This window comes from Phascolarctos cinereus, unplaced genomic scaffold, assembly GCF_003287225.1.
Source record: "Phascolarctos cinereus isolate Bilbo 61053 unplaced genomic scaffold, phaCin_HiC Scaffold_1;HRSCAF=81, whole genome shotgun sequence".
Lineage (NCBI taxonomy): Eukaryota > Metazoa > Chordata > Mammalia > Diprotodontia > Phascolarctidae > Phascolarctos > Phascolarctos cinereus.
This window is the reverse complement of record NW_027555514.1, coordinates 63286127-63298386: the sequence shown is the minus strand read 5'-3', so window position 1 is coordinate 63298386 and position 12260 is coordinate 63286127. Positions and strand designations below refer to the sequence as shown.

The window sequence follows — 12260 nt, the reverse complement described above, 5'->3', positions numbered from 1 at the left end:
AGTTGCTTCATCATTGTCTCCAGAAATTGATCTTCCTGTAAGATCTAATTAACTCTGCAAATTATACCTCTTCAGTAGCCTCTCATCTGAGGACTCTCCCTCTCATTAGAAAGGGAGGAGAGTGGATATAGGAGACCTCCTCCCAGATCCTCCACTTAAGGAGGGGCCACAACATACCAGCTGGGCTGCAGGACTTCAATAACCCCACACAGAAAGCGCCCTCTTCTCCTCCCCATTTTTCAGCTTCTTTTTACAAGTCTTTAGATTATGACCTTCTTGAGGGCAGGGATTATCTTACCTTTCTTTGTATCCTCAGTGTTTGGCATATACTAGGCGCCTAATAAATGTTTACTGACTGACCAGAGAACTGAGAGGTTAAGTGATTTGCACAGGTATATACAGCCAAGGTTTCAAAGGCAAGACTTGAATTCAGGATTTCCTGGATTCAAATAGAGGTCTCTGTCTACTACGCCAAAGATGACTTTCATGTAGCACTTTAAGGTTTACAAAACATTTTCCCCACAACTCTGTCAACCAGGTAGAATGAGTATTATTATCCCCATTGATACATGCAGAAACTCAGTCTCAGAGAGGTTATTTGTTTTGCCTGTGGTCAAACACCAGATATCCAGTACTGCAGTCAGGATCTATAGGTCTGCCAATTCCAAATACAAAGTTCTTTCTACTATGCCACATGACCTCTGCAAAATGGTTAGAACTAACTTGTCCATAGTTTGTCATCAAATTTGCCTACATTTGAAGGGACTTTAAAATCTGAAGTATTGTCTGTTTTATTTTTGAGTGAAGAACAAAGCTGTGCTCTCTCTCATCTTGACAATGGAATGCTTAGTCACCAGAATAGATTAAAACATCTACTTTCTAATAATAAAAATACCTTTGAGAATGTAAAATATGTAACACAGAGACGAGGTTAGTGAGCTCTGAGAAAGAAGAATTTGAAACTCAGAGCTTTATCTTACCAGAATGAATTCATGCCTCTTGGGTTTTGTTCCACTTAATGCTGGCAAAATGATAATTTATTGATGAAAATAAATGTGTGTGCATGCATATGTCTGTGAATGTACACACATGTGCATTTGGGGGGGGGAGTTAAGGGTGGAACCTTTGAAAAAAATGAAATTACTTTGAGCACTTTGAGAGTAACTTAAACTGAATACCTTTGGGAGAAAGAAAGGAAAAATGAATACAGATGGTAAGTACTAAATTTCATTTGAAATACACTTAGGTTTCAGCATTTGGGGAAAAGCACCTGTCACAACACATTTTAGATTATGTCAAGCTCAAAATATTTGAGGACAAGGTAGCAGATCTTGCAAGGGGATGACAGCCCCCAGAATCACACCCTTGATGAAAATGTCATCTGCTCATCTGAAGAGTGACTGGATATTGATGTCATATTTCAGGAAATAGAATGAAATCAGATAAAGGTATCTCATTGTTCCCTGGGTATTTGAATTTCATGAGGTGTCCACAAGAGGCAAAAAAATAAAATTATGTTGGTTGAAGAATAAGCAATTGGTTGATGTTTTAGGAAACGTATCTCTCTAAATCATGTCACACTAATCCTCATAATTTTAAGGCTTCCACTTTAAGGGTCACAAAAGTTTTCCCTAAAGACTCATCATGGCATGGAAGTTAGCCTCAATTATTGAAGGTTATACCAGCAGATTATGGGTCCTACAAAAACTAAAAAGTTTTAAGCATGACTCAATAGCAGATTGTATACCTTTTATCCAAGAATCAGCCTAATTTTTTGGTAAAGCCAGAAACCATGTTGGCCACAAGGTGATGAATTTTTCGGCATGTCAGTACTCAAAGAGTATCTACCAAGTCACAAATGGGCTGTGATTTGCATTAGTGAAGGGAATTCTCACACTGTTGAATTCATGGCTCCTTAAAACACTAAGTATTAAGCCCTAGAGATGATTATTTGACAATAATATGGGAAAACATAGTCACCCCACTCCACTGTTGGGTGAAGTCCAAACTTCTCATTCAAAGTTATAGCCTAGATTAAAAAAAGTTAAGGAAAACAGAAGAAATTTAAGCAAATAATTAATGAGACCACTGCATTTTAGAGTAGGAAGGGACTCTATTTAGGATTTAGGACAGGTAGGTGGTGCAGTGGATACAGCACAGGGCATGCAGTCAGGAAGACCTGAGTTCAAATCTGTCCTTGGACACTTACTAGCTACATGACCTTGGGCAAGTCACTTAACCTCTGTTTGCCTTAACCCACTGGAGAAGGCAATAGCAAATTATTCCAGTATCTTTAACCAGGAAACCCCCAAATGGGGTCACAAAAAGTAGGACATGACTGCAAAAGACTGAACAACATTGACAAGCTCAAGGCAATCAACTAATCAATAAGAATTTGTTGAGTGCTTATGATTTGTTAGCCACTGCTCCCAGGAGATAAAATAAATGTTTGGAACAATGGAAGGTGAGGAAAACTGAGACTCCGAGACTTAGTGATTCATCTAATGTCATACTAGTAGAAAGCAGAGTTGGGATTCTGATTCTAGAATCCAGGTCCTCTAACTCTAGTCATCATTTTTTTTCCTACTGTACCAGGCTTCTTCCTCATATTTAGACAGAAAAATTGATGTATCTGTCACAAGATTAAAAATCAACATAAACCGTACAGAGCAGCTTATGGGGAGAAAACACTAACAATCTTAGCTGCACCCTCTTCACCTTTCTTCTGTAAGAGGCATATAGAGAAAATGCAAGTGGACATCTGGCATCTAGCTTTGGCACAAGCTCCCTAAGAATAAAATTCATAAACCTTCAGGATTGGGAGCCCTGCCCTGATTAGAATATAGTACAGAGAAAACCTTTCAAAAATTAGAAGGAAGAGGAATTAGAACCAAAGATCTTTTTTTTTAAATAGCAAATAACACAACTAAGGAGTTTTGTTATGTTTTTGTCTTCTAAATTTCAAATTATCCTTCCTTATGCAAAGAATTAGCACTTACCTTTCTGAGCCATACCTTTGGCAGTCCTAACTTTAAGAATCTGTAACGAATTTAATAAATAAAAGGGCAAGTAAATGAATGAATGAATGAACAAATGACTAAATAAAACATAATCAAATAAATTACTAAATAAGTATTTTAAATGATTGCTAATTGCTAGCACTTATATAGCATTTTATACATTTGATTACTGTGTTGTTTACAAAAAAAAAGAAAAATTAACAAATAATATCTTATTTTAGTATCACTACAATCCTTGTGGTAGCTGCTATTATTATCTCCATTTTATAGACGAGGAGACAAAGTCAGGCAGTGGTTAAGTGACTTGCCCAGAGTCACATAACTAGTAAGTGTGTGAGGCTATATTTAAACTCAGGTCTTCCTGATTCCAAGTCCAGCGCTCCATCCATTGTACCACCTGATATATGTCATCTGCTCATCTGAAGAATGACTGGATATTAATGTCATATTTCAGGAATAGAATGGTCACAGAGCAAAATTATGAAATCAGATAAAGGTATCTCATTATTCCCTGGGTATCTGAAGTTCATGAGGTGCGCTTAAGAGGCAAAGAAATAAAATTATGATGGAAAGGGAAGTCAGAGAGTATAGTTATTGGAATAATAGGGCAATTGATTGAGATGTCCATACTAGGAATTTGATTTGATTACTGTTCTCAGAAATAAAATATAAAAAAGATGAATAGGGTGGTGGGAGGGGAAAAGAATGGTTGGTTATGTGTTGCACAGAAATGATCAGAAAGAAGCATAATTAAGCCTAAGAGACAGCAAGATAAAGCTCATTAATCAGAGCCCTGAGGAGGACCTTCAGTTCTGGATGGAGGTGGGTGGTAGAGCTGGAGACAACATGACATACATATAAGATGCTGCTAGTGGTGGTGATATGATGGTGATGACTGAGGATGCTAATATTTGATCATCTTACAGTGTCAGGTTTACCTTTTTAGGGAAGGTCTCAGGCTCCCAAGCACAGAGTTAGATAACAACAATTCTTCTATAAACCTCCTTTGGACTTTTGGCATTACCTTCTTCTCAGTGGCATATAGATTTCCTAATTAAAGTGAATCAGAATTCTTTCAGTTTTGAGGTTGTCTGGGGAATCCTACTCTCATGAATTTTTGATAAAATCAGAAACACCTCTGGATGTCCCAGAATTCTACACTTGGAATTGCCTTTCCAAAATGACTACCTCCTTGACAACAATTAGTCTCCCAAAGGAAGCATGAGCTTCCAAAAACTCCTTTTTGGAGTTTTACTTAACATATATTCTGACAGCTGGGGCCACCAGGATGAGTCAATGACCAGCAATTCCTACCTAGTTCTTGATTGGAATACTCAAAACCCTCCAATCCTTTCATTCTAAAAGAGAGCAGAGAGTGGACTTTAGCTCCAGGTCAAGGTCAGTACTGCCACATATCTCGCTGGAACAGAATGAAAGATATAGGTTGTACCATTCATACCTGTCCTCCTTCAAGAATAAGTTTATCCCTACTATCCACATATTCCTAAGCCTCCTGGCATCTATTGTCCCATCTCCTTATGACTTTTGAGTTTGAATAAAGTAAACAAAAGGAAGCATTCTTAATAGTGAAATACTAAACCTAAATTATGGTGCATTTGATGTAGGACAAAGGAAGATATCAGATTAGCAAAGTCATTTCATTGAAATACAAAACAAATTATAAATCTATTAGTGGAAAATGTTGGCCTCTCCGTTTGTGTTATTACAGTAGATATTAAAATGTCATAATTTACTTTGAGAGAAATTAATAAGAAAAATTAAATCACATGCTCTATTAAAAATCTCATTTTCCAAGCCATAAATGAGTACTATTGGCAGGTTGTTTTTGTCTATTCAGATCTAATTTAAGAACACAAAAATAGAATAATAAAATAAAGCAGATGAGGAATGTTCACATTTTTTGTCACAATGAAATAATTTTTTTAGCTTCTAAACTCAAACAGAAAGTGTTAAATTCACTCAGAAGCCCAGGAAAAGATAATTTTCAGAAATGTAATAAATTGCTGCTGCTCACAGTATATCTCCCTTTTATTCAACATCTAGTCCAGAAATAAATTGTGTTAACACCTAACATTATTAAGTTGTTAGAAATCATGCACTCCCTGCTGAATAACTAATAGAAAATAGGTTAAGTGTCATACCATATGGTATAAAACCTGTAGAAGCAATTTCAAAATATTTAATACCAACATCTTATAAATAAAAATTTTTTCTTTTTATACCAGATGATTACTTTGCCAGAGCACCTCCTTTCCTGAAAACACACACTTCTCCATCACCTACAGTTTAATGACACATTTTTCATCCAAAGATACTAGGGCAAATGCATGTCATTAATCTCTCTATATACTTAGCCAAAATTTAGAAGATATATAGTTCTCTAAATTTTACAAAGCATTTTATCCAAAACAATATTGTGAGTTAGGCAATGTAGATATTGTGTAGTTAGGCAAGTGGCACAGTGGAAAAAATGCTGGGCCTAAAGTTGGGAAGGCCTGAGTTCAAATCCAGCCTTATAAACTTAGTAGCTATATGACCCTGGACAAATCATTTAACTGCTGTTTGCCTTAGTTTCCTCAACTGTAAAATGGGGATAATAACAGCACCTACCTTACAGAGTTGTTGTGAAGATCAAATGAGATAATATTTTTAAAGTGCTTAGCACAGTGTCTGGAACATAATAGGTGCTCAATAATCAATAAACATTTATTAATAATAATAAATTCTTATTCCTTTCCCTCTACTTCCTTAAATATGATTCCCATTTTATAGCTGAGGTGATTAAGGCTCCTTCCTTCATACACAGTTTCTTCTGTTCACTACTGTCTGACTCCAGGGTCCAAATCCCAAGTTTTCATAAACCAATTTCTGTTTTAAAACAGCCAGGAATTACCTACAGGATGAAGTACTTTAAATGAAGTCAGAGGGACGTATTCATCAAAATAGCCAAATGTCTTTCAGCCTTGGAAAGGAATTTGGAGAACATTTCATCCAACTGCCTCATTTCAGACATGAGAAATCTAAGACCCAGAGAAGTCAGATGATTTATTCAGTCACACAGCTAATCACTTCACATTTCTCTCCTCCCCAAATGATACTTTTTTAATGCCTCAAAGATCTGCAATTTCATTCATGTTTTTACTTTTTCCACTGGGGACTTAATAAATACTGGCTGAATTGAATTGAATGAAACTCCAACTACACCTTATGAATTGCTGCAGTCACAAAAAATTCATCACCTGGTACACACCACATTGGTGGTGAAATTCTCTGAGCTTAACTAATCACTCTCATTCTCCCATTCTTCTTCCCCTCCCTATGGCTGATCTCTTCATACCAAGCATATAGCCCATCTGGGCAAGGCATTCTAAGTCTTACTAGCCCTCTGGTATAACTTCCAAGAACACAGGTCATCTCAGTGATCTAAGCTATCACAGTAAGATGTCAGTAGAAGCTTAAAATAAATCTAATCATAGTATCTAGTCCTCAGAAGGGCCTCATTACATTTTACAGGTAAAGAAACTGGAAACTGGACTTGTGACTTGTCCAAAGTCAAAAGCAGTAAGTAGCAGAACTGAGATTTGAACCTAGGTCTTCTAACTCCAAGTATGTACTTTGTGTTATACGATGTTGACTCTGGCAGCAGTGAATTTTTTTTCCCACCTGTCACTTGTTAGTGACTTTATGAGACTGTATAAAATTTAATATGTATTTTATTGCAAATGAATGAATAAATAAATAAATGGCAAGTCTTCATTAAATGAACAACAATTTGCACTTCCTAAGCACTGAGAACCTGATTTTAATTTACCCCTGCATGCATCTGTTAATGATACTGTCTATTTAAGACAGCTATTAAAAGTCTATATCATTTACATAATGGGAAAAACCTCATTGACTCTCAGGGGAGTTCTCTTATGCTAACACTAGGGCCCATCATAGATGCCAATTCCCAGAGTTTTTCTCCATAATGAAAACACTTCTTAAATCGAAAGAGCTTTGTAATCTGAATTAATCTGAGCCATTTTCAAAAACAATGAAAGGCTTTAATAAATTCAGTGGGGCAAAGGGAAAACTTTTGACTGCTATTTTCTCTGAGAATTTTAGGTTTTTGGATTTAGAATTTTTATTTGTTCTAAAAAGAAAATGCTTTCACTATTCTAACCAACAAAGGGCCTCAAAGTTTACAAAGTGGGTGACTGACTGGATAATGCTATTCAGAAAGCTGTTTGTTTCTATGACATGTAAATACCTACAGTGGCAAACATAAATGCAGAGAGTTACAAACAACGGGCTCATTTTTCATCTTCTTCTACATGTCTCCAGAAAAGATCCCACTGGTTAAATTCCTGAAAAGTTAATGAGAGTACTACCCGGGATTACTATTATCTAATACACTAGAGTAAGATCTCCCCAAATTATCCAAACACATTTTCCAAAAATACAGATGCTCAAAGTATATAATTATCCAGGTGCCATCTTTAATGATGGCTGAGTGAGCTCCTAAAGAAAGAATGACAAACACAACAAACGTTTTTCACAGGTGAAAATGTGAGCAACTGACTTGGGTGGAATAATCCATGATGGCTTTGTTTCACTGAACATGCATTGAATACACACACACACACACACGTATATATACATACACATACATACATGTATACATATACGTATGTATATGTATACATGTACACAGAATTGTGAGGATCAAATGAAATATTTGTAATGTGCTTAGGATAGTATCTGGCATGTAATAAGTACTTAATGATCAATAATCAATCCATAAATATTAATAACAAATATTTTTCCCTTCACTTCTCTAAATATTATACACACACACACACACATATATAGAGAGAGATATTCAGACATATTTCTCTAGAAATAATGCTATTTTCAGAGGGAAGGAGGAGGGAATGAACATTTTCAATAGACCTACTATGTGCCAGGTGACGTGCTAAGCACTGTACAATTATTATCTAATTTGAGTCTCACAACAACCCTGCAAGGCAGGTGCCATTACCCCCATTTTATAGTTGAAGAAACTGAGCGAAGCAGAGGTTAAGTGACTTTGCCTAAGATCACATAGCTAGTAAGTGACTGAAGCCAAATTTGAACTCAGGTCCAAAACAGAGAGAAGTCTCTGACTCTGAGGTAATTCAATTTTAGGTTAAATAAGGGGAAATGCTTAAGAGAATAAGATGTTAAGGACTTAATGGAGTTTTATTGCATTAATCATATTCCTGCTGGTAAGTAAAAGGAAGTATGCTGAAATTTAATTGCATAAATGTGGTATTATGAGAAAGGGGAAGGAGCAGTTGGGTGGTACAGTGTTAGAGTGCCAGGCCTAGAGTCAGGAAGACTCATCTTCCTGAGCTCAAATCTGGCCTCAGATACTTACTAGCTGAGTGACCCTGGGCAAGTCACTTCACCCTGTTTGCCTCAGTTTCCTCATCTGTAAAATGAGCTGGAGAAGGAAATGGTAAACTCCAGTATCTCTGCCAAGAAAATCCCAAATGGGGCCATGAAGAGTCAGACAGCACTGAGAACAACTTAACAAAAAGAAAGGGGAAAGAGTCCATGTGCTTTGCTGTAAAATACTTGAATGCAAAAGATATAATGGGAGACTGTTGTTCTACATGAAATGATGAGCAGGTGGATTTCAGAAAAACCTGGAAGGACTTATATGAACTGATGCTGTGAAGTGAGCAGAAACAGGAGAACATTATACACAGTAAGCCACATTGTGTGACAACTGACTTTGATAGACTTAGCTCTTCTCAGTAATGCAAGGATCTAAGACAACTCCAGAAGACTCATTATGGAAAGTGCTATCCACATCCAGAGAAAGAACTATAGAGTCTGAATATTGATCAGAGCATACTATTTGCTCGCTCTCTCTCTCTCTCTCTCTCTCTCTCTCTCTCTCTCTCTCTTCTCTCTCTTGTTTCTTGTTTCTCATTGTTCCTGCCAGTCATTCTAATTCTTCTTTACAATGTGACTAATGTGAAAATATGTTTATTAAGATTATATATGTGGGCAGAGCCAAGATGGCAGAGTGAAAGCAGTGACTTGCTCGAGCTCTCCCCCAAACCCCTCCAAATACCTATAAAAATGGCTCTAAACAAATTCTAAAGCAACAGAACCCACAAAAAGACAGAGTGAAGCAAATTTTCAGCCCAAGACAACCTGGATGGTTGATCAGAAAGGCATATTGTGCTGGGAGGACAGAGGAGCGCAGTGTGGCAAAGGCGCGCAGGATGAAATGAACCTGGTGCAGGCCTCAGAGGACTGAATCTCTGGCAGCTGTGGTGGCTTCCAGACCTCTCAACCCACAAACACCAAAGACAACTTAGAAGGTCAGTGGGAAAACTCTGTTTCTGCGGTGCTGAGAAAGGAGCTAGGTCAGAGCCAACTCCAGAGCGCAGAGCACGGGTGCTAGGGTGGTGGCTGCATCCAGTCTGGCCCACAGACTGAGGGGGAATCCTGCGGCTGATGAGAGGGGGATTGCAGGGATCTATTTGCCAGTGTTGAGGCAGGAATCTCTTGCTTTGTCCATGCTTGGATCTGAGTCACAGTTCTGGGCTGTGGTCCAGGGGCCAGGAGGAGTGCTGGAGTGGTGGAGCTTGTAGTGGAAGTGCAGAGAAAACCTTCTTCACAGTTCCAGGACAGAAAGGAGTGCTTGTGGTCACTAACAGACCAGAGCACAGGCCAGGAAAGGAGTAAACACCTCGCCCCTTATCATACCACCTTGCAAGAACTAAAAATTTGCAGGTCCCTACAAGTATCTCTGAAAACAGCTGTATAAACCCCCAAAGCTTGGGGCAGTACATTCTCTACATTGGAAGCAGACTCTTACCTTAACAAAGAGTTTAAAACTCAAGTAACTGGCTGGGATCATGAGCAAGCAGCACAAAAAGAGTCAGACTATATTATCTTACTTTGGTGACAAAGAAGATCAAAACAAACAACCAGAGGAAGACAATAAAGTCAAAGCTCCTACATCCAAAGCCTCCAAAAAACATGAATCAGTCCCAGGCCATGGAAGAGCTCAAAAGGGATTTTGAGAAGCAAGTAAGAGAAGTAGAAGAAAAACTGGGAAGAGAAATGAGAGTGATGCGAGAAAATTATGAAAAACAAGTCAACAGCTTGCTAAAGGAGACCCAAAAAATACTGAAGAAAAGAATACCTTAAAAAATAGCCTAACCCAAATGGCAAAAGAGTCCAAAAAGCCAATGAGGAGAAGAATGCCCTGAAAAGAAAAATTGGCCAAATAGAAAAGGAAGTCCAAAAGATTACTGAAGAAAATTACTTCCTTAAAATTTAGAATAGAGCAATTGGAAGCTAGTGACTTTATGAGAAATCAAGACACTATAAAACAAATCCAAAAGAATAAAAAATTAGAAAACAATGTGAAATATCCCATTGGAAAAACAACTGACCTGGAAAATAATCCAGGAGAGAGAATTTAAAAATTATTGGACTATCTGAAAGCCATGATCAAAAAAGGAGCCTAGACATCATCTTTCAAGAAATTATCAAGGAAAACTGCCCTGATATTTTAGAACCAGAGGGCAAAATAGAAATTGAAAGAATCCACCTGAAAGAGATCCCCAAAGGAAAACTCCTAGGAATATTGTAGCCAAATTCCAGAGTTCCCAGGTCAAGGAGAAAATATTACAAGCTGCCAGAAAGAAACAATTCAAGTATTGTGGAAACCCAATCAGGATAATCACAGATTTAGCAGCTTCTACATTTAAAGGACCACAGGGCATGGAATATAATATTCCAGAGGGCAAAGGACATAGGATTACAACCAAGAATCACCTACCCAGAAAAACTGAGTATAATCCTTCAGGGGAAAAATGATCATTCAGTGAAATAGAGGACTTTCAAGCATTCTTGATGGAAAGACCACAGCTGAATAGAAAATTTGACTTTCAAACACAAGACTCAAGTGGAACATGAACAGGTAAACAGGAAAGAGAAATCATAAGAGACTTATTAAGCTTGAACTGTTCATATTCCTGCATGGAAAGATGATATTTGTAACTCATGAGACCTTTGTCAGTATTAGGGTAGTTGGAGGGGAAAAATTATCTGTATGTAGATACATAAATAGATAGATAGATAGGTAGATAGATAGATAGATAGATAGATAGATAGATAGATAGATAGATAGATAGATAGATAGATAGATAGATAGATAGATAGATAGAAGGCACAGGGTAAGTTGAAGATTAAGGGGTCATATCTGGAGAATAAAATTAAGGGATGAGAGAAGATTATACTAGGAGAAGAAAGGGAGAGGTAGAACAGGGTAAAATATCTCACAAAAAAAAAACAGAAAAGAAAGGGCTCTTACAGTAGAGGGGAAACAGGGAAGGTGAAGAGGGAAAGAATGAATCTTATTCTCATAGGATTTGGCTTAAGGAGGGAATAACATACACATTCAATTGGGTATGGAAATCTGTCATACCCTACAGGAAAATGGGGGGGGACAAGAGAGCAGAGGTTTGATAGAGAGGAGGGCAGATTGGGAAAGGGGTAACAGAAGCAAATAATTCTGAGGAGGGACAGGTCAAAAGAAAGAATAGAATAAATGGGGGGCAGGATAGGATTAAGGGAAATAGTTAGTTTTTCACAACATGTCTACTATGGAATGTTTTGCATAACTGCACATGTATAACCTATATTGAGTTGCTTGCCTTTTCAATGAGGGGGTGGGAGGGAGGAAGGGAGAAAATTTGGAACCCAAAGTTTTAAAAACACATGTTTAAAAAAAAGTTTTCACATACAACTGGGAAATAAGAAATACAGGAAATGGGGTACAGAAATTTATCCTGCCCTACAGGAAAATAGAAGGGGAAGGGGATAAGAGAAGAGGGGGGAGAGATAGAAGAGAGGGCAGACTAGGGGAAGGGGTATTCAGAATGCATGCCATCTTGGGGTGGGGGGAGGGTCGAGATGGGGTGAAAATTTGTAACTCAAAATCTTGTGGAAGTAAATGTTGAAAACTATAAATAAATAAATTTCTATAAAAAAATAAATAATCAACTGATCTAAAAAAAAAAGAATATATATGTAGAGCCTATATCAGATTGCACACCATCTTGGGGAGGAGGAAGGAAGGGGAGGTAGAGAAAATTTAAAACTCAAAAACTTATGGAAGTGAATGTTGAAAACTAAAAATAAATTAGTTAATTCAAAAATTAAAAT

General features: G+C 37.4%; 1 protein-coding gene across 1 annotated transcript in view; it reads right to left on the bottom strand.

The window, feature by feature from the left end:
- GPR158 (G protein-coupled receptor 158) overlaps nt 1–12260 on the bottom strand; it is a 425355-nt gene that overhangs the window by 193301 nt on the left and 219794 nt on the right. The gene's annotated exons all lie outside the window — the stretch shown is intronic.